Source organism: Pogona vitticeps, chromosome 2 (genome assembly GCF_051106095.1).
Source record: "Pogona vitticeps strain Pit_001003342236 chromosome 2, PviZW2.1, whole genome shotgun sequence".
NCBI classification, from domain to species: domain Eukaryota; kingdom Metazoa; phylum Chordata; class Lepidosauria; order Squamata; family Agamidae; genus Pogona; species Pogona vitticeps.
The window spans coordinates 60,273,993-60,297,886 of record NC_135784.1 but is presented as its reverse complement, the minus strand read 5'-3'; the positions used below and the strand labels follow the sequence as shown (position 1 = coordinate 60,297,886).

General features: G+C 42.1%; 1 long non-coding RNA gene across 3 annotated transcripts in view; it reads left to right on the top strand.

The window, feature by feature from the left end:
• LOC140704353 (uncharacterized) overlaps positions 1-22,186 on the top strand; it is a 44,308-nt gene extending 22,122 nt beyond the window's left edge. For all 3 annotated transcript variants that reach the window (XR_012083509.2, XR_012083508.2, XR_012083506.2), the window contains 2 exons: positions 21,749-21,843; positions 21,962-22,186. This is a non-coding gene — a long non-coding RNA (uncharacterized LOC140704353). The remainder of the gene's footprint in view (positions 1-21,748; positions 21,844-21,961) is intronic.
• The last annotated feature ends 1,708 nt before the right edge of the window (positions 22,187-23,894 follow it).

Here is a 23,894-nt window from a genome sequence, read left to right as displayed (position 1 = left end):
AATGCAGCCTAAAATAGCATTGGCCTTAATAGCTACATCGCACTGTTGGCTCATATTCAGCTTGTGATCTACAACAATTCCAAGATCCTTCCCACTTACAGTATTACTGAGCCAAGCATACACACACCCCCATCTTGTAATTGCATGTTTTTGGGGGGGTCTCCTAGGTGTAAAACTTTGCACTTATCCCTACTAAATTTCATTCTGTTGTTTTCAGCCCAGTACTCCTAGTTAGCCTGCTAAACAGGACATCATGGAGCACATTGGAAAAGGCTTTGCTGAAGTCAAGACATATTAAGTCTACAGCATTCTCACGCTGTACCAGGGAGGTTACCTGATCAAAAAAATGAGATAAGATTAGTCTGTCAGGGCCCTTTCTTGACAAATCTGTGTTGGCTTCTAATTATTAGTGCATTGTTTTCAAGGTGTTTACATAGTGTCATAAACTGCTCCAGAATTTTTTCTAGCATTGTTAGGCTGACACATCTGTAGTTCCCAGGTTCCTCCTTTTTGCCCATTTTGAAGATAGGGACAATGTTAGTCCTACTCCAATTATCCAGTATTTCCCCCATCCTCCATAATTTCAAATAAGATTAAAATTTTAAAAAATAAACAGTGGTTCTGAGGGTTCTTAAGTCAGTTCTTTCAATTCTTTTGGATGCAGTTCATCCAGCCCTGGAGATCCGAACCCATTTAAAGTAATAAGGTATTGGTTGTTGTGGGTTTTTCAGGCTCTTTGGCCATGTTCTGAATTTTGTTCTTCCTAACATTTCACCAGTCTCTGTGGCTGGCATCTTCAGAGGACAGCACTCTGTGCTCTGGTCCTCTGAAGATGGCGACCACAGAGACTGGCGAAACGTCAGGAAGAACAACCTTCAGAACACGGCCAAAGAGCCTGAAAAACCCACAACAACCATTAGATCCCGGCCGTGAAATCCTTCGTGAATACATAATAAGGTGTTCTTTGACTATTGGTTTATCAAACTCAAGCTGCAATTTTGTCCCTTCACATTTGCCTGGAGGATGATAGATTGTCTTTGGAAATGACTGAGCTAAAGTAGGAATTGAGCACTTTTGCCTTTTCTTTGTCATCTATTATCATTTTTCCACCACTTTTTCCTGAAATCTCTCTTTTTTGCTCATTTTATCCCATGCATTTACACATGCATAAGTTTACTTGGGTTACTGTATGTGAGAATTCCAGTTTCCCTGGGTACTGCTGGTGAAACTGGTAAATCAACCTGGTATCGAATCAATCACACTGGCTGTGAAATCAGTCATGTAGCTGATTGTGCAATAGGCAGTCTGTTGAAACAGGTAGGGAGAGCCTTTGGACTGCGCCTTGAAGCATTAGGATATCGACCTACTTTCAGTAAGGCCTTCGACAAGATTCCTCACGATATTCTTGCAAAAAAAAAAAAGCTAGTAGAATGTGGGATAGATAGTGCTACTGTTAGGTGGATTTGTAATTGGTTGACTGGCCAAACTGAAAGGGTGATCACAAATGACTCACCTTCGTGCTGAAAAGAGGTTACTAGTGGGGTGCCCCAGGGTTCTGTTCTGGGTCCCGTGTTGTTCAACATTTTTATCAATGACTTAGATGAAGGAATAGAGACTATGTTGATTAAGTTTGCAGGTGATACCAAATTGGCAGGGGTTGCTAATTACCCAGAGGACAGGATTAACATTCAAAATGACCTTGACAGATTAGAGTCCTGATCCAAAACTAACAAAATAAATTTCAACAGGGAGAAATGTAAGGTCCTACAGCTAGGCAGAAAAAATGAACTGCACAGATATAGGATGGAAGACACCTGGCTAGACAACAGTACCTGTGAAAGGGATATAGAAGTCTTGGTAGACCACAAACTGAACATGAGTCAGCAGTGTGATACAGCTGCCAAGAAAGCCAATGCAATTCTTGGTTGCATCAATAGGAGTATAATGTCTAGATCAAGGGAAGTGATAGTACCACTCTATTCTGCTTTGGTCAGACTTCACCTGGAATATTGTGCCCACTTCTGGGCACCTCAATTCAAAAAGGATGTTGACAACCTGGAATATGTCCAGAGAAAGGTGACTAAAATGTGCAGTCCACTGCTGAGTTCTTCAGCAGCATGGAGCCACCATTGTCCCATTCCCAGGATAACGCAAGACTGGGTAAGCTCGTAGAGAGAGATGAGAGGATGGGGGGGGGAGTATTCAAGATAAAACTTCTCCTACCTTCCGCCTCTTCCTTTTCAGCAGGTGGAGAAGGTGGACAGAACGCTGCTTGGAGGAGAGATATTGGTTGCTGTGTCACAGAGGTCGGACGCCGTTTTGGATGGGGGGTTGCTTCCCCCCCCCCCCGGTTTGCTTGTTAGGCTTCGGCTCAGACTTTCAGAGCCTATTCCTTGATTAATTGTCTTTTTTTTAAAGGAGAAAAAAGGAAAACAGAAGGGGAAAGGTAGGAAAGGGGGTGTCGGACAGAGTGTGGGGCGGCCGTTAGGCCGGGCTTGCATGACCGCTTAGCCTGCAAATAAGATGCCTGAAGCATTGTTGTACTCAGACAATTAAAAAAGTAACCAGGACTGAAAAGAAAGGTGGAAAGGAACTGGAATTGAGGCATTTTACTGTTTAAAAAAGACGGAGGTCCCCCACACCAATTTTATTAGTACATTGGGTGTCCACCAAATGAAGTAGTACTAGATTATTGGGATTAATATTATAGTGGTTTGGATTCATTTTCTGGTTGAGATTGGGGTGTGTGTGTTTTGTGTCTGTCATAAGCTCTTATTGCTTTAGTATCTGCTTTAGTTTATTGGTTAAGCCGCTTTACCTTGAACATTACTTAGGCTTTATTATCAGGACAGACTTCATTAATTGGCTGTTGTTCATTGGGTTTTTTTAAGGTATATTGTTCATATTAATTCACTGGTCAATTCATTATATTATAGTCTTTTAAGTACAATAGAATTGCTGGATTAATAGTTTGATTTACATAATTCATTATAGTATAGTCTCTTCATTTTATTTACATATTTACAGGATTAGTATAATTATAGTTGACTTGCGGGACTAATGTTCAGTCTTAGATAATTCATTTCAGGGTAATATTTTAATTATAATTAATAATTAGAAGAATAGTTAATTGGAGTTGGCTGGCGGAACTATTATTCGGCTATTGAGTAGTTCAGCTTTATTTCCTGGTGTTATTTTGGGTTAGTCTGTCTGTGCAATTGGCCTTAATTAGCTTCTACCAGGTGATTGAAAAGTTAGTTTCTGCCACGGGGGGGGGGGGGGGTGGTGGTGTTTCAATGCAAGGTTGGTTAATACTGGGACTGCAAGTGCAGTACATAGACTGCAAGTTTTAAAGTGGTAAGGACAGAAAGTATAAATAGCAGCAGTTGGTAGAATTATTATACTGCAAGGTATTATTACAGAGCTGGTATAGCAAACAGACAAGTCTGTAGTGCTTTAGTAATTGGTTCTGGTCTTGCATTCAAGACCAGTGAGGTCCTCAAAAAAGGGACAGGGGGGGGAGAAGGGTAAGCAGCCTGCCAAAAAGAGGGTTGCCCCCCAAGTTTTCCCACCTCAATCATCTTCATATGAAGAGGCTTGGCTGATATGGCAGCAACTGAAAGAGAAGATTGCAGCCTTGGAGGCTGAGCGAGCAACTTAACATGCCTCGCCAGTTAGCATGCCACAACTTCGCAATTCTGCCAGAGACACAAGGACCCACAGGAAGGCTAAACTCAAGGATTTGGCAGAAAACTTATTATCAGGTTTTTCTGCCTTAGGGGAAGCTGTACAACCATCTGGAAAAGGGATTGCTGCTTCAATGGTTGCACCGCAGAGTGGGTGTAAGGAGGATGAGCAAGGTATAGGATCATCTGAACCTGGAAGGCCAGCCACTGCGAGGCAGAGAATGTGTGACTACGGACAGGAAGCTATCTGGGTGGAAGACAGTGAACCATCAACATTGGACATCACATGTTAGTTTGAGACTGCACAACACACCGTGACACCAATGCCAGTTTGGCCTTGGCTGTTTAGTGGCCAGTTTAACACACCAGCTCACATTCCACATGGCATGCAGGGTCTGGGTGTTTCCCAATGGCCGAGTACTAGTACACCTTTAGCTTCCTGGGCTTCTCCGTACACACAGGGATTTCTCCTGCGTTCTTTGGCCCAATGCTGGGAGTAGGTGTATGGCCATATCTGTCAGTACCGCATATGGGCTATAACACAGTGTCACACTGCCTTTTGGGGATTGCGCCATGCCTCTAGGTGACCACCTAGCACCAGCGACTAAAGAAAAAAATTGAAAAGAAAGTATATAGACCTATTTGAACACTTTAATGGCCATTAAGGGACTGTGTCACCCTTTTCATAGGACAAGGGTAGCCAGGGGTATGAAGCAGGATTTACAAGTATGGAGTCAGTTTTTAGCCAAATTTAATGGGGTGTCCTTTTGGAGGTCGGAACTGCTATTCCGGTTGGAATTTCAGGTGCAGACCGATGCAGCTGGTTCTCTAGGCTTTGGAATTTATTTTAAGGGAAGATGGTGCACTGGGCTATGGACTGAGGAATGGCACCAGCAAGGTATCACGAGGGACCTCACTTTTTAAGAATTTTTTTCCAGTTGTAGGGGCTTTGTGGCTGTGGGCGTATGAATGGGCTAATATGTCAGTACGCTTCTGGTGTGACAATCAGGCGGTAGTTCATATCGTGAACAACCTGACATCATGCTCAGAACGCATTATGGCACTCGTGTGTGCATTTACACTGCATGCATTGAGGTTCAATGTTTTGATCCATGCAAAGCACATTCCGGGTCTGGATAACAGCCTGGCTGATGCCCTATCATGCCAACAGATTATTCAGTTCAGAGAGTTAGACCCAGGAGCCAATGGAGTTCCAGAGATGCTTCCAGCAGAGGTCTGGCAAATTGGCTCAGAGGACACTGAGTATAGAATTCCAGGAGTTTAGAAAGGCTGTGGGAATGGGCTTGACTTGGCCTACCCCTGTTGAACACCTTCAGCAGTTTCTAGTGTTTCCCCATAGGAAAGGTTTAGCCCCAGGTTTCATCCAGAGTAAGTTGTCAGCTTTAGCCTTTCATGCTAGGGTTCATGGGTATCAGGACTACACCTCTGACCTTTGTATCAGGAAAATGATCAAAGGCTGGAGTAAAGAAAGGGGTCATGTTAGGGACCCGAGGACACCAATATCCCTGGCATTGTTGGAGAAGATATGTCAAATGTGGCCTCTAATCCGCAGGGACACATAAGAAGCTGCGCTGTTCCAGGCAGCTTCATTGCTGACATTTTTCAGCGCATTGAGGATTAGTGAGGTGGTGGCACCAGGTAAAGGGGATGTATCAAAAGTGGCTTTACAGATGCACAATGTGGCAATAGAGGAGAGGACTGTGGGGGTACATATTCGCTGATCCAAGGCAGATCAGCCGGGCAAAGGAGAGGACCTGGCCCTGTATCCTTGTTCGGTACCCTGTAAAAGTGATCGATAATTATTTACGAGTTAGAGAACAGGGCCAAGCATATTTTTTCATACATGAGGATGGAACCCCTTTGACAAAATATGAGTTCTGGAAAATGACTGATTTGGCCTTAAGCAGAGCAGGGGTGCAAGGTCTGAAGTTCGAAACTCACTCATTTAGAATTGGAGCAGCCTCAATGGTAGCTGTTCTAGGTTATCGTCCTGATGACATCAAGTGTTTGGGGCGAAGGTCATCTACCACCTATCGTAGATATGTGAGAACACTCCCTCATGTCTAGGCAGGTACGTATTTTGTCTTGCAGGTCTGCTCTTACAGAAGAGTCGGTGACAGGTAATGATAGTGGACCACAGCTTCGTTTTTTGAGCTGCGAGATAGGCTGCTCATTCAGCGCAGGGGAGCGATTTGGGTCTTGCAGACAGAGCCCAAGTCATCTGGAGAGGCATCCGTGGAATGTTATGGAGCCAGTTATGTAGAGCTGCACTCAGCACGAAACCCCCAGATGTCTTGATTATACAGTTGGGAGGTAATGACCTGGCAAAGCTTTGGAGCTTGAGAGGCTTGATGGTGGGCATGGGCCAAACCACAGTTTGCCGTGGGTAGTGTGGCTATAACAGGCTTTGGTGAGTCCCCGCACAAACACAGGTAAGATATAGCTCATCTGATCTCCCAGTACTGTGGATTGTGCAATTATAGTGCTTGGGGGAGAAGATCCGCTGGCCGCATCTGGACTAACAGTCAACAAGAAGAAGGGGACTTGAGGTCAAATTTGGGCTTCACGACTGAGAGATCTTGGGGCTTCGGACTCGCCCATGGTTTGGTAAGGGTCTATTGAGACCCCTCTGCAGAACCTGATTCTGCACTACAGCAGCTCCCCCTTTTTTTCTATAAAGGATAAATTTGAATATTCAATAAAGTGTGGCCCATGTTTATTCCATAACAGTTGTCTTGTGTCTTATTCTGGGGTAAGGGGACAATGGTTAAAGGTCTGGAAGAAATGTCCTATGAGGAGCGGCTTAGGGAGCTGGGAATGTCTAGCCTTACAAAAAGAAGGTTGAGAGGGGACATGATAGTCATGCTTAAATATTTGAAATGATGTCATGTTGAAGAGGGGACAGGTTTGTTTTCCAGGGCTCCAGAGACTAGGACACAGAGCAATGGTTTCAAACTACAGGAAAAGAGATTCCACCTGAATCTCAGGAAGAACTTCCTGATGGTCAGAGCTGTCCGACAGTGGAATGGGCTGCCTCGGAGTGTAGTGGCGTCTCTTTCTTTGAAGGTTTTTAAGCAGAGGCTGGATGTCCATCTGTTGGGAGTACTTTGATGGATGCTCCTGCATGGCGGGGGGATGGACTGGGTGGCCTCAGTGGTCTCTTCCAACTCTATGACTCTAATCAGATGCTTCAACCAATATCCACCCAAAATAATCTATCAATACCAGGCTAGCAGTATCTGGAGCACAAGTACTTCCTTCAATAATATTTAGAAATTAGTCAGGCCTTTAAACAAAAGCTGATAAAAATTTAGAAAGTAGATTACTCCTTGTTTAATACTTAAAGTACATTCAAATGACCTTCTAACCATTAAAATTAGATTCAAGCTATGGTTTAGAGATGGGCATAAACCACAGCTTGGCATGGTTTGGCAGATCAGGCCCACAGATGTTTCCGGGTGCCCTGGATCTCCTGCTCCACTTCCTCCCACAAGCACCCACTTAGAGGAGGAAAACAGGACATTCCTAGGAAGCCCAGGGTGCTGCCTCTGAGTGGGTACCCACAGGAGGAGGTGGGGTGGGAAATCCAGGATGCCCACACAGCAACTATGGGCCTGATCTGCCGAACCAAACCGAAGTGCCAAACCACAGTTTGTGCCCATATGAACTGCCATGAAAGCAAAGTCGCTTTAGCCCTCCATAGGGTCTCAGAAGAGCACATGGTGTCCAGTGGCTGCTCGATTTCTTTTTGTTTCTCATCGAGTTCAAGCAGAGCACCCTCCAGCAGGCAGTGGCACTTCTGGTGCTGAAGGTAGTCCTTTCAGTCACATCAGGTGCTAAGAAGGCTATGGAGACCTTAGCCACTGAAAGCTGTAGATCAGCTTCTCTCTCTCCTCCAAAAGAAGACAGCCTGCTTTGGTGAGTGGATATTCTGCTTATAATATGGGAAAGAGATTTGTGTCTCCAAATTTACATTTTCTATTGATGTTGGTATGTTTAAATTGATAGCCATATTGCAAAAACTGGAGGAATGCAACAATAGGAGGAAGACAATCTATATATTAATCTGGGAAATGCAGATCAGGTCCATTGGTTCTGAAGTGTGGACCAGATGAAATCCAGATCGTTCTCCCCATCTGCAATAATTTTGGATGGATATACAAAAACCAATCCCAGGACTTTCATTTCCATTTACTGTGGAAGACTAGATACAACACAAAGAATGAATAGAAGAGCTAACATTTAGTGAAGTTCAGTTCTTGAGCCAAAAGAGCTTTCTCCAGTTCTCAGAAGTACATTGCTCCATCACCATTAGAGCTACAGATGAGAACATTAAATAAAATGAGCATGGTGTGGAGAGTGGACCTGAAATAGATCTGGGATGAGGCTGTATCCAGAGAGATATTAGTGGCCATAAATACATCAGAAGGAAAGGAATCTCTATGATACAATCAGCACCACCCTTTAGCTATCATCTATCATCTTTTGTGTTGCACCTTTCATGGACACATTAGGATGCTCAGCACTCGTCCATCACACAGAATAGAGCTCTGTTTTCATTAATTGTGTAGGCTTTGGGGAATGCTGGTTCCTTCAAGGCCTTTTGAAAGGAGAAATGGCACCTATTAAGATATTTCCTTGCATCCTAAGGAGTGCTTAGCCCCACTCATTGGAGTTAACACTATCTTGTGTATCTTCATCACCAACACAGTAGCCTTTCAACCAATTTTATTTTATTTATTTTTACATTGCCCACAAGATCAAGGTGATTTATCAGTTGTAGTGAACTCCTTTGGGCTGGAATCCAAGCTGACCCTGGGAATGTAATGTTCTTCGAGTGAACGGTTCCGGATCTTAATATCTGGGCATATGGTATACTGTTATCATTCCTAACCCTGGATTATAAAGGTCAGTGGCAAGGAAGAGATATATTCTTGAGTCATCATTTTTGCACACCATTGCACATGACCTCAGATAATTGACATATGGTTATAGTACCTCTTTCATTCTGCTGGATGCATCCCAGCGTGGATTTCCTTAATTGCCTTTCCAACAGCTTTAGCACTGCTTAGATGGATGCCTTCTTGGGGTGAAAAATGGCCCATAGCAGCCACAGTTCAATTGGCCTTGTTTCAGAAAAACACTTAGGCTCCTGACACATCAGTTAAAAGGAATGTTCTGCTGAATCAGGACCAATGAACATGAATCTGCCTTATACAGAGGCAGAGGACTGGTTGGGTTATCCCAGTAGGGACTGCTCCAACCTTCGCTAACCCACCAGAGATTTGGGACTTCAGTATTAAGAGTTCTTGGAAATGGGTGGGATGTTTTTCTTCAGTGACACCCTCAGGCACTGTGCTGGGACTAATTCTTGCCAGCAATTCTTATTCTGTAAACTACTGGAATATTGTACTTATTAGTAATCATCAGTTGGTATAGTCTAGCGGGTTGGAAGGCCTTGGCTGTATTTTACCAGTTGTTGGGGTTTTGAGTTTCTACTCCTTTTCTCGTTTCCCCCCTTGAGATACCAGAAAGACTGTTCTTTATGCAACCTGGGTCCAGAAGTTGTCACCTGGATAAAAAATCTTCCGGGACCCAAGAAATTGCAGAGAACTCCAAACAGAGGGTGGTATTTTTTTCCTTTTAAAAAGAAGTTTACCATAGACAAACACTTAGAAAGAGGAGTACCAGAACATTTTATCTTTGTTTAACCAGTTCTAGATTATATAGAGACAGTAAGGACATGGCACAACAGTGGGAAAATGCATATTATCTGCTGTGAATCTGCAACTAGAAAGTCTGCTTTCCCTGGGTGAATTCAGTTTAGCTGATCAGACAGCAATAAGCAGAGGGAGAGGTGGAAATTGCCAATCAACACTTGGAAACAACTTAAGCCAGCTTCTGTGTCCCTCTGCCCCTGCTGACTTCTGCATATCTGGATGACTATAGAACATGCCTTACTAACAAGTGCTGGTTGGCAATTTCCCCTCCACACACACACACACACACACACCATCTCTCTCTCTCTCTCTCTCTCTCTCTCTCTCTCTCTCTCTCTCTCTCTCTCTCTCTCTGTGCCTTTGAGACTGGTCTCCTAAGTGTTGTAGTACATGTTTGTTCCAGCACTGGCAAATCCTTTTTCTTTTAAAGAAACAGTTTGGATACAAAAAGGTGCTTGGCTGATGGGAACTGACATCCCCATGAGTGCCCATTTACTTCCTCTTTTCTCACTCTCCCTACTACAAAGACCCCTGCACATGCTTTTTGCATTGGCACAAGCAATCATACTGCCTGAGCTGATATGGAAGTATTCACTTGTGCGCCCCCCCCCCCAAAAGTACAAGCTCCAGCAGTGGAGGGGAAAATATCAGATGGTAAAAAAATAACTCTGGACTGAATCACTTGACTTGCACATTGTGTAGTCAATGGAAATTAATGTGAACCTGACCTTCTCAATCCCAGACTAACTCCCATATTACAGTAGTGCCATGCTAGACGATGTTAATCCGTTCCATTGAAATCGCTGTCTTGTGAAATCATCGTCTAGCAAAAAGTGTTTCCCCATTGGAATGCATTGAAACCCGTTTAATGCGTTCCAGTGGGGGAAAATAGTCGCCGTCCAGCAAAAATCACCCACAGGGAAGCCATTTTGCGAAGTGCCGATCAGCTGTTTAAATCGCTGTCTTGCGAAGCATCAGTCCAGGAAACACCCATTTTGCAAAGATCGCCCATAGGAAAGCCATTTTGTGAAGCTGCCAATCAGCTGTAAAAATTGTTGTCTTGCGAAAAAACAGTCTGCGAAGCACAGACCAAATCATCGTCCAGCAAAATCCCCCATAGGAAAAGGCGTTTTGAGAATCGCTATAGCGATCGCAAAAAGTCAACGTCTAGCGAAAAAACTGCTTTGCGGGGTAATTGTCTTGCGAGGTACCACTGTATTGCTAATGTAGTCGCTCCCTGGAAAAGACCCTGCTGTTGGGAAAGTGTGAAGGCAAGAGGAGAAGGGGATGACAGTGGATGAGATGGTTGGACAGTGTCATTGAAGCGACCAACATGAATTTGACCCAACTCTGGGAGGCAGTGGAAGATGGGAGGACCTGGCATGCTCTGGTCCATGGGGTCACAAAGAGTTGGACAGGACTTAATGACTAAGCAACAACAACAACTCACCACTAAATAAAACTGAAAATGGACTCTATGACTCTAGTGTATGAGAACTCATTGGAAAAACATAGAGCAGACTTCTAAACATTACAGTCAGGAACAACACAGGTTACAAGCAGTCCTGCAGCCAGTGCTAGAGGGAACCATAGTCAGAATGAAAATCAAGAACAAAGTAGTCCTTCTGTCCAAGAGGCAGAGAATGGGAAGAAGAAGTTGGGAAAAACACACAGGGGAATCTTTTACCATAAGATCAGAGGTCTATTGCTCAGGAAAAAAGCAGCATTTAACACATGAGTAGTTATAGTCAGACCAGGTCAAGAAAAATCACTGATGTGTAAACTCTGGAAAGGTGGGATGTAAATCTTTTCATAAATAGACAAAACCAGAATAGTGCATGTGGTGCACAAGCCTCCCTAAGGAGCACTTAGCTCTCAGTCAGAGAGTTCACAGGCCACTCACCTACCCACCTTTGCACTGGGGCAAGTCCCAAGACCTCAGCAGTGTGTAGCATAAGCCCCTTGAACAAGTCTGACCTTAAAAGAACACTTTACTTTTAACCAATACTTTGCAAAGTGCTAAAAGGGACGTGGTGGCGCTGTGGGCTAAACCGCAGAAGCCTGTGCTGCAGGGTCAGAAGACCAAGCAGTCATAAGATCAAATCCACGCGACGGAGTGAGCGCCCATTGCTTGTCCCAGCTCCCACCAACCTAGCGGTTCGAAAGCATGCAAAATGCAAAATGCAAGTAGATAAATAGGTACCACCACGGTGGGAAGGTAACAGCGTTCCGTGTCTAAATCACACTGGCCATGTGACCACGGAAAATTGTCTCGAACAAAACGCTGGCTCTATGGCTTGGAAACAGGGATGAGCACAGCCCCTAGAGTCGGACACAACTGGACAAAAATTGCCAAAGGGAACCTTTGCCTTTACCTTTTGCAAGTACAGACACATGGGCTTTGTGATTCCTTAGAACTCACAAAAGCTCAGTTAGATAGGACTCTTAAAAGTTTGTGGCCTTCTCCACCTCCTGGATTTAGCCAGACTCTGCTGTTCAAGAGACTGGTCCTTTGTAAGAATTGTTATAATTAATGTTTTTACAAAAATAGAGTTCCATAAAATCATTTTATACAGTGGTGCCCCGCAAGATGATGTTAATCCGTTCCATTGAAATCACTGTTTAGGGAAAACATCATCTTGCGAAAAGTGTTTCCCCATTGGAATGCATTGGAATTTGTTTAATGTGTTCCAATGAGGAAAACAGCCATTGTTTTGTGAAGATCGCCCATAGGGAAGCCATTTTGTGGAGCTGCTGATCAGCTGTAGAAATCGTCATCTTGCAAAGCATCGGTCCCGAAAAAAACCTGTCTTGCGAAGCATGGACCGAAACATCGTCCAGCAAAAATCGCCCATAGGAAACACTGTTTTGCAAAGCACAATGGCAATTGCAAAACCTCATCGTCATGCAGATTCACCTTTTGCGGGGTAATCGTCTTGCGAGGTACCACTGTATTGCTCAAGCTTTAGCATAAAGAACATATTCAAAGGTAATTACAGCTAAATAAAATAACTAATCCCCATTAAAATAAAATAAAAACCACAACTAAACTGGGCTAAGGTGGGCTAACCCCACCTCCTTCTGGCAATCACATACTTTACCATTCAGCTACATAACACACTCCAGAAAGAATCATCATCTCTCAGTTCCTTCAGAAATCAGTTAGCTTGTAGCTAAGCTCTATTCCACACACTTCTCCTTCCATCTTTTCTACATACTCTGACTTCTCCCTTCTTCTTGACACTCCATGGCTGTTAACCAATTAGCCTCAAGGGGCTGTGACACCTTCCTCCACCCTCAAGTCCCATGAAGATCCAGGTGTTTTATCTCTTCTCCAATTCGCTCAGAATGTTGAGTTTTTCATGGGCCCCTTGGTCTGACCTTCAGCTTTATCACGAAGCACGCCGTACCAGTCTTCAGAAAAACACTCTTAGCACTTAGAAAAACACATTCAATGGTGAAATTAGAATCAAGATATTAAAAAAGATAGGACTGTGGGTTTCTTTGAGGGCAAAGTACAGGGGGATAGACTGCGGATATATACTGATGAAAGAATAATTTAAAAATGTACACATACTTATTAGAATATCCTCATTCTAGAGGATGAGAGGGTGAAAGAGACGATGGTAAAATGGGCAAAAAATTTGGATATAATATAGGTCTTGATGATTGAACTAAGATGTGGAAAGAAAGCAAAAAATAAATAAATAAATAAATAAATAAATAAATAAATAAATAAATAAATAAATAAATAAATAAATAAATAAATATAAATAAGATGATTAAACCAGCAAATCTCAGAAAAATATTCTCAAAATGTTTTACAGATGGCATTACACACCTGTAAGACTATCAAAAATGTCAGAGGGTAACAGCAATATATGTTGGAAGTGTAAAAAAATGCAGGAACTTACTATCATATGTGGTGGACATGCAAAAAATTCAAAAATTATCGGACACAGGTGTGGGAATTAGTAACAGAAATTACCCAGCAGAAACTAGGTATAAAACCTGAAATGGCATTATTGAATGTCATGCCAGGAATTAATGATAAAAAATTGAAGCAGCAGCTCACAGCAGCTAGATTACTCTGGGCCCAAAAATGGAAAAGCGAAGAGACCCCAACGATGGAAGAGCTGTTAAAGAAGCTATGGGATATAGCAGAACTGGACACTATCAGAAGCACTACAGGAACAACCAAGAGACTATGTAAAACAAAGCTGGGAACTAATATACTCTTGGGCCCATGTATATCTACTTAGTTTACACTGGATACCAAACCGGGGAGAGTGGAAGGTTAACAAGGCTGGAGCCTCTGACTCCAAAGGGGGGAGAGTTTAGTTTAGTAGAGGGTTTAGTCTAGTTTATTATTATTATTATTATTATTATTATTATTATTATTATTATTATTATTATTATTATTATTATTATTATTATTATCATCATCATCATCATCATCATCATCATCATCATCATCATCATCATCATCATCATCATCATTATTCTCTTTTTGCTTTTTCTATTTTTGTATGTTGCATTTAAATAAAACAAAACCACATTCCAATGTCTCTAAACCACACAGAACCTGTCTGACTCCATCTTACATTTCTCTGACTACATATCCCATACTGCTTCAACTCCATCACAGTACACAGTCTGCTCCCCCTTCCACTCTGCACTCTTCATAAGTGCCTTATCACAAAAGTCTCTAGCACAAACCACTAGAGACCTTTTCATTCTTTCAATGCCAATTGGTCCCGAAAGCTAGTCACCCAAATTAGATCCATCACAGCAGAAAGTCAGAAGTAGTCAGGTGTGGAAGGAAACCGTGCTGCTCACAAAGCCCTCTGACAACTACCGCCCAGTGAGGGATTTGTTCCCTCTCTCAAGTGGCAGTTCAGCTAATTTCATCATACAAGTAGTGAAGAGACTTCTTTTTTGGGACCCAGTATCTGAAATCTAATTTAGGAAAGGTCTCAGGAAGTCCTCAGCAGTGATCAAAAGCTCCGGACACAGAGCAGGCAGAAAGGACAGTAGGTGAAGCTAAATCTAAGGTAGATCCATTCTCATCAGCTATTTTTATCTCTCTCTTAATGAGAAAATTTTGTTATTACTGATTTGAGCATTTTTCCCTACCAGGCATAAAAGGAACGGATAAATCCCGTGCATGTCTATGCAAGATCAGTCCCAGTATGACCCCTTACTCAGAAATACATATACCTTGGTTTCATGCAAAGTAACTAATTGCCTTTTAGAATTATCTTAGTCTAATTGGAGATAACAGAAGCAGCAGCTTGAGGCCTCCATGTATTATACCTCACCTGTGGGCACAGGCTTGCCCGAGGCCAAACAGGCTGTCTCTACTCATAGGAGCACATCAAACCCCAACCTCTGGCTCCACTGAGCTATCCAGCCAACTTACGTTAAAAATAGTACCCAGCTAAAAATTGTGTAAAACAAACAAATTAAGTTACTTATACGAAAAAAGGAGAGCAGATATGTTACAACTCAGTAGAGAACAGAAAATGCCTACACTAGCAATTTGCAGGCAAGATTTACACCATTTGTATCATGCCAGAGGGTGTACCTTCCTGGATTTTGACCATTGCTTCTAAGCAGTATAGAGCAGATATCACCTTGGACCCGCAAAGTATGCAAGAAGATTTTGGCCAGATATGCTAATCACATCACCTGAAATTACTGGGGCATTTTCTTTAACTGTAAGCAACAAGTATGGCATCCCAACAGAAGGACAGGATGGGAAAGGAGACTCGACCTTTTCCTCTTTGTCAAGAAACGATCCTGAGAAAAATCAGCCCCCTTCCCTACCTGAAGCTTTTCTTAGCTTCCAGAAAGATTTCCTACCTTTGAACTAAAACCATTCCCTCCTGCTTCCTAGTTCTCCATGGCTTAAGAAAAATTTCACACCCTCCAAAGGAAAAATCAATAAAAATGTGCTATGGAATTAAAATATGTAAATCAACGCTTGCATCACTGTTTAATGTCAAAGCTTTATTCCAGAAACAGAATTTGGGTAGGAGAGCAATTCAGATAATACATTAGCCATTAATACATCATACTTCCCTGGGTGTTCAGACAAAAGATTACTAGCAAGAGTAATAATTCCATGACCAGAAATTCTAATATGAGGCATAGTTCTAAGATATATTATATGAAACACAGTGGCTTCATAAGGAACATTGTGCACCTTTTCTATATATATCTCCTAAAAATCACGATCTAATAAAAAATTCTGGTCCTTACAAACTAATTTAGTGCAACAATTTTATTTTGTTTTTGTATTCCTATATATGACATTCACTCCTCACAACACTGAGTAAAATGTACGCAGCTGAGAACAGGAGGAAAAAACACTGTAATGAAATCTTGCAGAACAACCAAGCTGGGAGGTCAATTTACCAAGAGATCCAGTGATTCTTCTTAAAGCATAGCCTTTCCTGTTGAATTCTGAAGCTGAACAGATATAAAAAATGGATGACAAACTTTTATTTTCCTCCCTATTATGCTCTTCAGTGCACTTCCAATACTTCCTTTTGAATTTGTCTCTTGGTTCAGCTTAAAACTTTTTTTAAAAAAGGGTGTTGAACAATTCTATCCATAACTTATCACCTGTTCATCTTGTCATTATTTTCAATTTCAATTTTCATGCCAAGCAATTGAAACACTAGGTATGATATATTTACTGGGCAATGTGAAATGAGGTGTGACTCTAAGATCACAATGAGCACGATCTGTTCTGGGTACCTGCAATACTGTTAATGTTCAGGGAAGGGATACTTACAGGTGCCGAGATATTGCAGATTTGTCTCCTGAAAGATTTTATCCAATGTGCCATTTTATGTGTTAATAGTGGATGAAGGTATCAGGTATTGTGTGTGAATTAGATCTTCCAGTTTGCTTGGATGCTCTTGTCTTTAAATGTAGATTAATGGAAGACTTGTCTTATTAGAATTACTGCCCTGTTTCAAGGGGGTACAACATATGACTGAGAGGCAAAACGCAACTTTCTTTTCAATTTCCAGCCTGATGTCAGAATGTGTAACCCACATATCAGGGCCATGCAGTAGTGAATCACCCGCTTGAAGCCAGAACAATGATGGAGAAGGGGGAGGTGATGCAGGCAGTGGGAAGGGGGCAGGCTGTGGGGCTCCATATGGGTGATCCGGTGCTGCTCAGCACCAGATTGGGGCTGTACGGCACTGAATCACCCATTTTCAGCTGGAACGATGGTGGTGGTGGTGGAGAAGGAGGTAGGACCAGGTAGGGAAGCAAGGCAGGCAGTAGGAAAGAGGTAGGTAGGTGGCAGAGGGGATGACGGGTTCAGTTTCCCATCTCTCTAAGCACAAACCTTTTTTAAAAAATGAATCGATTCACGGTTCATTTTTTTTTTAAGTTCAGAAAGTTTGTGGTTCATGGGTAACCACAAATTAAAAACCATCACGATCATCACTGTTTTGCTTCATGCCCATCTCTAATTGTGTCCAATTCTGGACAAACTGGAACAAGTTCAGAGGAGGGCAACAAGGATGATCAGGGACTGGAAACCTATGAGGAAAGACTGAAGGAATTGGGCATGTTTAGCCTTGAGAAGAGAAGACTCAGGGGGAGATATGATAGCACTCTTCAAGTACTTGAAAGGCTGTCATACAGAGGAGGTGCAAGATCTATTCTCCTCATTTCCAAGTGTAGAACACATAATAAAAGGTTTAACTTACAGGCAGCCAGATTTCAGTTGAATATCAGGAGAGATTTTCTAACTGATAGAGCAGTACAATTACCTTGATGAGCGCTCCAGTGCTAGAGGCATTCAAGAGAAAATTGGACAACCATCTGTCAGATCTACTTTGATTTGAATTCCTACACTGAGCAGGGGTTTGGACTCAATGGCCTTATATGCCCCTTCCAACTTCCATTTTTCAATTATTCTATGCTTCTATGTTTTCAATTTCTTCAGATTTAATTCCATTTTAGTGATAATGTCTTAATTTACTGTAATTTTATACATGAATTTTTAAATTGCTGTACATTGCCTTGGGTTCCTTTATCAAAGAAAAAGTGGAAAATAAATATCATTTTTAAAATTAGTTCCTAGTGATAAGTCCCATTCGAGACAATTTGGCTCACTTTGATTAACGTAGAACAATTTAGGGCTAGAACAATTTAGGGCAGACGTTCACCCCATGTCTGCTTGGGAGTCTGTCCCATTGGGCACTGATTTTTTTTTTAAGTAAACACGATGCATATGTTTGGGTTTCTCAGGACACATTGGAAAACTCATCATTCCTTTCCTTTTGAGCCTTTCATTTGATTCTGGTTCCCAAGCTACACATTTGTACAAATTCTCCAACCATTTCCCTCCATCCTTGCACATCCAGTGAAGAGGGGGGAAATGCTTAACGGATGCCTTTGCCCATCCCAGTAATTGGCTGCCTCATTTCCCAAACCCTCCTGTGTAGAATTCGTTGCTCCTCTCACCCATGGGACAGAAGGATCATTACTCCTCTTCCCACCATCCTAGAATTAGTTGTACTTTTTCTCCAGGCTGTGCCAGAAATTCCCTGTTTTCTCTCCACTGCCTTCCAAGGACAGTGACTAGAGATGGGGACGATGCGCCAAAAGGGTGCTTTGTCTTGCTTCATGGGTCCTCAAACTTGACGACCCATGAAACACAAATTGCCCCTCCCCCAGTAACCCGAGGAACAATGAATCAATTCGCCATTCGTTGCTTCTTCTTTTTTTGCTTTCCCTCTTCTTGCTATGCCCTGGGGCAGAGCAGGAGGAGGGAAAGCAGGGAACAAAGTGATCCTGCGGTGCTTTGATCCCTTTCCCCCTCCTTTTGCTAAGCCCTGTGGGCCATAGAAAGGAGGGGGAAAGCAGAGATCAAAGAGATCCTGGGGGATCCCTTTGATCCCTTCCCTCCTCTTCCTATGCCACACAAGCATAGGAAGAGGAGGAAAGGAGCACCAAGCCATCCCCGGGTGGCAAGCTGCCAGAAGGGAAAATCCCTCTCTGCTTATGCCCGCAAGGAACAGCTGATCTGCGGGGGCATACGCAGATAGGGAATAAAGAGACAAATATAAAAGGGTTATATTTATTGCTTCATATTCATTGGGATATCTGGACCCGAAGAATATGAAGCAATGAATATTTGACAAAACACGGATATTGAACAAATATCCTGATTCATTTTTATATTCATCTAAATGTCTAAAAGGGACGATTACCTTCCTCTAGTGCCACTGCCATCTCTTCTTCATTCTTTCTCTCTCTCTTGGCTTCTCAGAATTCCTTCTCATTCATCTTCTCTAGCCCTTCTTCTGTGCTGACACATAAAGCTATTCTTGAGATGCTTTACAGCCATAAAGCGATGCAACAACAAGAGGGATAATTGCTTTCTCAGAATGAGTGAGCCACATTTCTACAAAGTGTTTCTCTGCAGATTTTCTAGAATGAGCCCATGAATGGGTGGTATTTGTTATACATGGGACTCCCCATCTCAATACACAGAGGCAAACACATGTGTGTAGGCATCCTTTAGTCTCGAGAGACTATGGTAACGTGCTCTGAACAGAAGTCTTGGAACAATGTCTAGTGTAGCTGAGAAGGCCAATTCGAGAGTGAGAATCCCTTCCACACTGAAGACAAATCCAATCTGTCCCCTGTCCAGCTCCCTGATTTTGCTGCTTTCGGGACTGCCTCTTTGCCTTGGCCTGCTGAACAAGTGTCTCTTCAAATTGGGAGAGGGCGTGATGCACCACTTTACTCCAGGCTAAACGCTCAGATGTCAAGGTTTCCCAGCTGTTGAGGTCCACTCCTAAGGCTTTCAGATCCCGCTTGCAGATATCCTTGTATGGCAGCTGTTGTTTCACTCTGGAGCGATTTCCCTGCACTAATTCTCCATACAGGAGATCTTTTGGAGTCTGACCATCAGCCCTTCTCACAACATGCCCAAACCAACATAGACATCACTGTTTCAGTAATGTATACATGCTAAAAATTCCAGCTCATTCTAGGACTACTCTATTTGGAACTTTGTCCTGCCAGGTGATACCAAAAATACATCAGAGACTACGCATATGGAATGTGTTCAGCTTCCTCTCCTGCTGTGCACAAAGGGTCCAGAACTCACTGCAGTACAGGGGTGTACTCAGGACACTCTATAGACCTGCATTTTGGTATATGCCTTCAGCTTGTTATTAAGCCATACTCTCTTTGTGAGTCTAGACTACATGGTAGCTGCTTTGCCACTGCATTTATTCAATTCAACATCTAGAGAGAGGGTGTCAGAGATTGTTGAGCCAAGGTACACGAAATCATGAACAGCCTCCAATTCTTGTGCAGAGATGGTAATAGGGGGAGGTGAGTCCCCACCCTGGCCCATGACTTGTGTTTTCTTCAGGCTGATTGTTAATCCAAAGTCTTGGGAGGCCTTGCTAAAGCAATTCATGAGTTGTTGGAGGTCTTCAGCAGAATGGGCAACAACAGTTGAATCATCGGCAAAGAGGAAGTCCTGCATGCATTTCAGTTTGGTGTTCACTCTCAATCTAGAGAGATTAAAGAGCTTTCCATCTGATCTAGTCTGGAGATCGACACCTTCTGTTGTAGTTCCAGTTCCAAAAGTGTGCTTCTGCATGACAGCAAAAAAGATCCCAAACAGGGTCGGTGCGACACAGCCCTGTTTCACTCTGCTTCGGATGTCAAAGGGATCTGACACTAAGCAATCAAAAACTACAGTGCCCTTCATTTCCTACTGAATGGACCTAATGATGTTAAGGAGTCAAGGGGGACATCCAATCTTGGGAAGAAGGTCGTCTCTACTAACCAAATCAAAGGCCTTTGTAAGATATATGAAGGCCACAAAGAGTGGCTGTCATTGTTCCCTACATTTCTCCTGAAATTGTCTGAGGGAAAATACCATGTCAGGGGTGGATTTATTAGCTCGAAATCCATGTGTACATTTGGAAGGGCAGAGGTGAAACCATATATTTCCTGGATCAAGTTCAGTAACAAAGGAATGCACCGCTACAAATCAGCTAAGGAGTGCCTTCCAGCATGTTATTTTAAGCCAGGATATGAATCATGCAATAGGAGGCCCTAATGCTAAGAAGATAAGAAAAGCAAACTTCATCTATTAGGAAAAAGTAAGTGACAGATCAGGAGAATAATAAGCACAGGCAAAATTGTTGCTTGGGCTCAATATTAGGGAAATATTAAGAAAATGTCAATTTAGATAATTTCTTTGTTATATAGCTTCAGTGCTGAGAAAATAATGGTAACCATTTTAGGAAGTTATGTAAACTGATGGGGCAGTGTATAGACTTGAACATGACAGATGCTGTAGTGCAAGGATTAAGGGCACCAGTTGTAAAACTATGGAGGGGTCAGCCTCTGGATGAATACTGATAACTAGTCCCACCATGCTCCGTGAAAGCCAGTTTGGTGTATTGGGAAGCCAATTTGGTGTATTGGAAAGCATGCTAGGCTAGGCCTCAAGAGATCTGGGTTCAAATTTCGACTTGGCCATGGGAACTCACTATGAAGGGGGGTAATTGTGAAGTCATTCCTAAAATTCTTATAGACCTTAAAAACCCTATTAGTGTCAAGATAACTCTGAAATAGCTTGACTGCACATAACATACAGTGCCACAATGTACCTCACCTATGCTGCACAAAGAGTGAGTAAGCAGTAGCTGTCCATATTTTTGTTTTGTTTTGTTACACTGATGTAACATAAATTAAAATGTGGATCTTTTTTCTTTCTTTCTTTTTTGGATCAAGAGGGTGACTAATATAGAAGTGTTAAGGCAAAGAAACAAACAAAAACCAAAGAAATATAAAAGCCATAAAATGCGGAAAGGTAGATTACTTCACAGGAATATTTAAAAAGAAACAAAAAATAAAGATTGTCACCACTGATCATTCAAGGTAAACTAAATAGGAAAAGATATGTAGGGAGGAAAATAATGTTTCGGCTGATGAACTTGCAAGGTTGCTTTAGATGAAGTGCTATGTCATTGTTTAGAGCTGTTCCTTCTAAAATCATAAGGGGTGTGTAATGAGGTGAGAACACAAAGATGTAGGTAGAGAACAACAAGAAGAATCTGTAAAGAACTGGCATGTGATACCTAACTCTGACCTAATTCTTTTTGCCTGGCATGCTGTACAGTCATGCATCAAAAATTTCACTAGGAGATTTTGCTTAAATTTCCATTTAAAAAACACACACACACCAGATGTTTCAAAAGATGCATACAAAGTGCATGGTGATATAATCTATTTTTCCATACTGCTGCACCACAGGTGGATCAAGTGGCCCACAAGGTTGCCTGTTACCAAAGCCAAGGGCAAGTGGAGGCTCTCCTCCTCTCAGTTCAAGGCCTGCAGGAATCCACAGGGTGATGCTTGTTTTGAATGTTTTCCCCTTCCTGATTTGTGGTTGATAAGGAGCAGTTTGTAGCTCCTCGTGCAGTCTGTGTATTCAGAATTAACCGGACATATCTGTAATTCTTTCAGCTGGCCCTTAGAAGAGGCTGAAAACAATTGAAAGCCTTTAAGATGGCCCTGGGAGTCCACCATACAAAGACGTTTTGTCCTGCTGATGCAAACTTCATAGCGCTGCAGCAAAAGCCTGAGCACAGCATGCACGGCTTGCAGGAGAAGGGTTTAATTATTTTCATTCTTAATTTTCATTTCACTTTTGTTGGAAATTCATGTCATTGCTGTTGTTACCACACTGAGGAAGGCAAAAAAATATCTTTGCTCAGCAGGGCAGAGGGGAACGGGGGGGGAGGGCTTTATTTGCTTTCTTTAGAAGTTAAAATTATGCCTGTGGAAAGTGTTAGGCTGAGGGAAACAACACCATATTTTAAGGACAATAAAATAGTAGGCAATGCAATATTGGCAATATAAAGTGTGGCATCTGCCACAGTCAAGACCTTGAGCTTTAATTTATTTTATCATGGTTGGCAGACTAATCCAAGTGACCACATTGGCTAAGGCATTGCAGGACTTGTTATCCTTAAAATTTACTTTCCTAAGCTACACCTGGGATAGCCAGACCGGAGGTGGCAAAGGAAACTCGTTTTAGTTGTTTTCCTCTTCTTTACACCACCTAGAATCCTATCAATGTTTGCATAAGATTTATGTGCTTTCTCATGGCTAACTACAATGAAGTGATGAAGTGCTAGACAGATGACCAAACAGTGTGCAAAATGAACCCTAGCATCTCATCAATTAGCTGCAATTAGCCATGGCAAGTTACACAAACCTTATGCAAACACTAGTAGCTGTTGCAGAGTTTCAAATTTCCTCTAGCTGCACAGCAAAAGTGCAAGGATTTACAGAACAGATTCAGATTAGTCTACCTCTTTTCTCATTGACTGACACTTATAGTCTCAATAACTCACTTAGAGACATTAGTAGGAGAAAGAATAAAAGGTTTCATTACTTACAGACTAAGACATAAGACAGCAAATTAAGAACAAACATGACTACTTTCAGCAAAGATCTTAACTGACTTATTGAATTTGAACAGACTACAGAGAGGGAAATAGGCTCAGAGCAGACAGGTGGGCTCTCTTTAAATGAGAAACAGGATAAAATGATTGGTTACTGCAGGAAAGATTGACAGTCAGCCCAGCTAAGGAAGATCCCTCCCAGACACACCTACTAAAGGCATCATGCAAGGTTGTAAAAACTCCAGCAGTAGGATTCTGGCCACTAAGCAACAGAAGCATCTTTGGATTTCTCTTTATTGTAAGTCAAACATCATGAGGTTCAAATGGCTGTCTGAATCAAAGTTCACATGGGCACTTTTATATTTTTACTTTCTTTTTAAAAGGGATACTACTATGTATTTCATACATAATAATGATAGATACCATATAAAGGAGCATTCCAATTAAAATTTTGATGTAGCATAGATATTAAATATCATAGAAAAGGGAGCCATTCACAGATTTACAAAGTATGTATACCAGTTTTAAAATTCTTGTGCATGAGCACACTCACATAGAATAGAGTGGCACCTGATTTATTATACACATGAACTGCTGGATAGCTCAATGGTTTAAGGCATGGTTGGGAGTTCGATGTGCCCCCTCGACAGGGGCTCGACCCAATGATCCATCCTGTCCTTTCCAGCTCTGTAGTTCTATTATTATTATTAAGCTCTGTTAGAAATAACAGGTCTAACATCTGAATAAATATCTGCAGTAGGATTATGAAGAAACACACGCATTTCAGCTTTAAAGAATCAGTATGCTCATATGAGCATCAAACTGGACAGCAAATGCGATGTGACCAAAAGCTTTATCTTTTTCCAGAGAAGAATCTTCACTGAAGCAGGAAGGAGCTGATCCTTCCTTCTTTTGAAAATTTTATGTAGTAGTAAGTCAGATAGAAGGTAAAACAGAAAGGGCTGATCCGTCTAGCACTCTGTTTATTC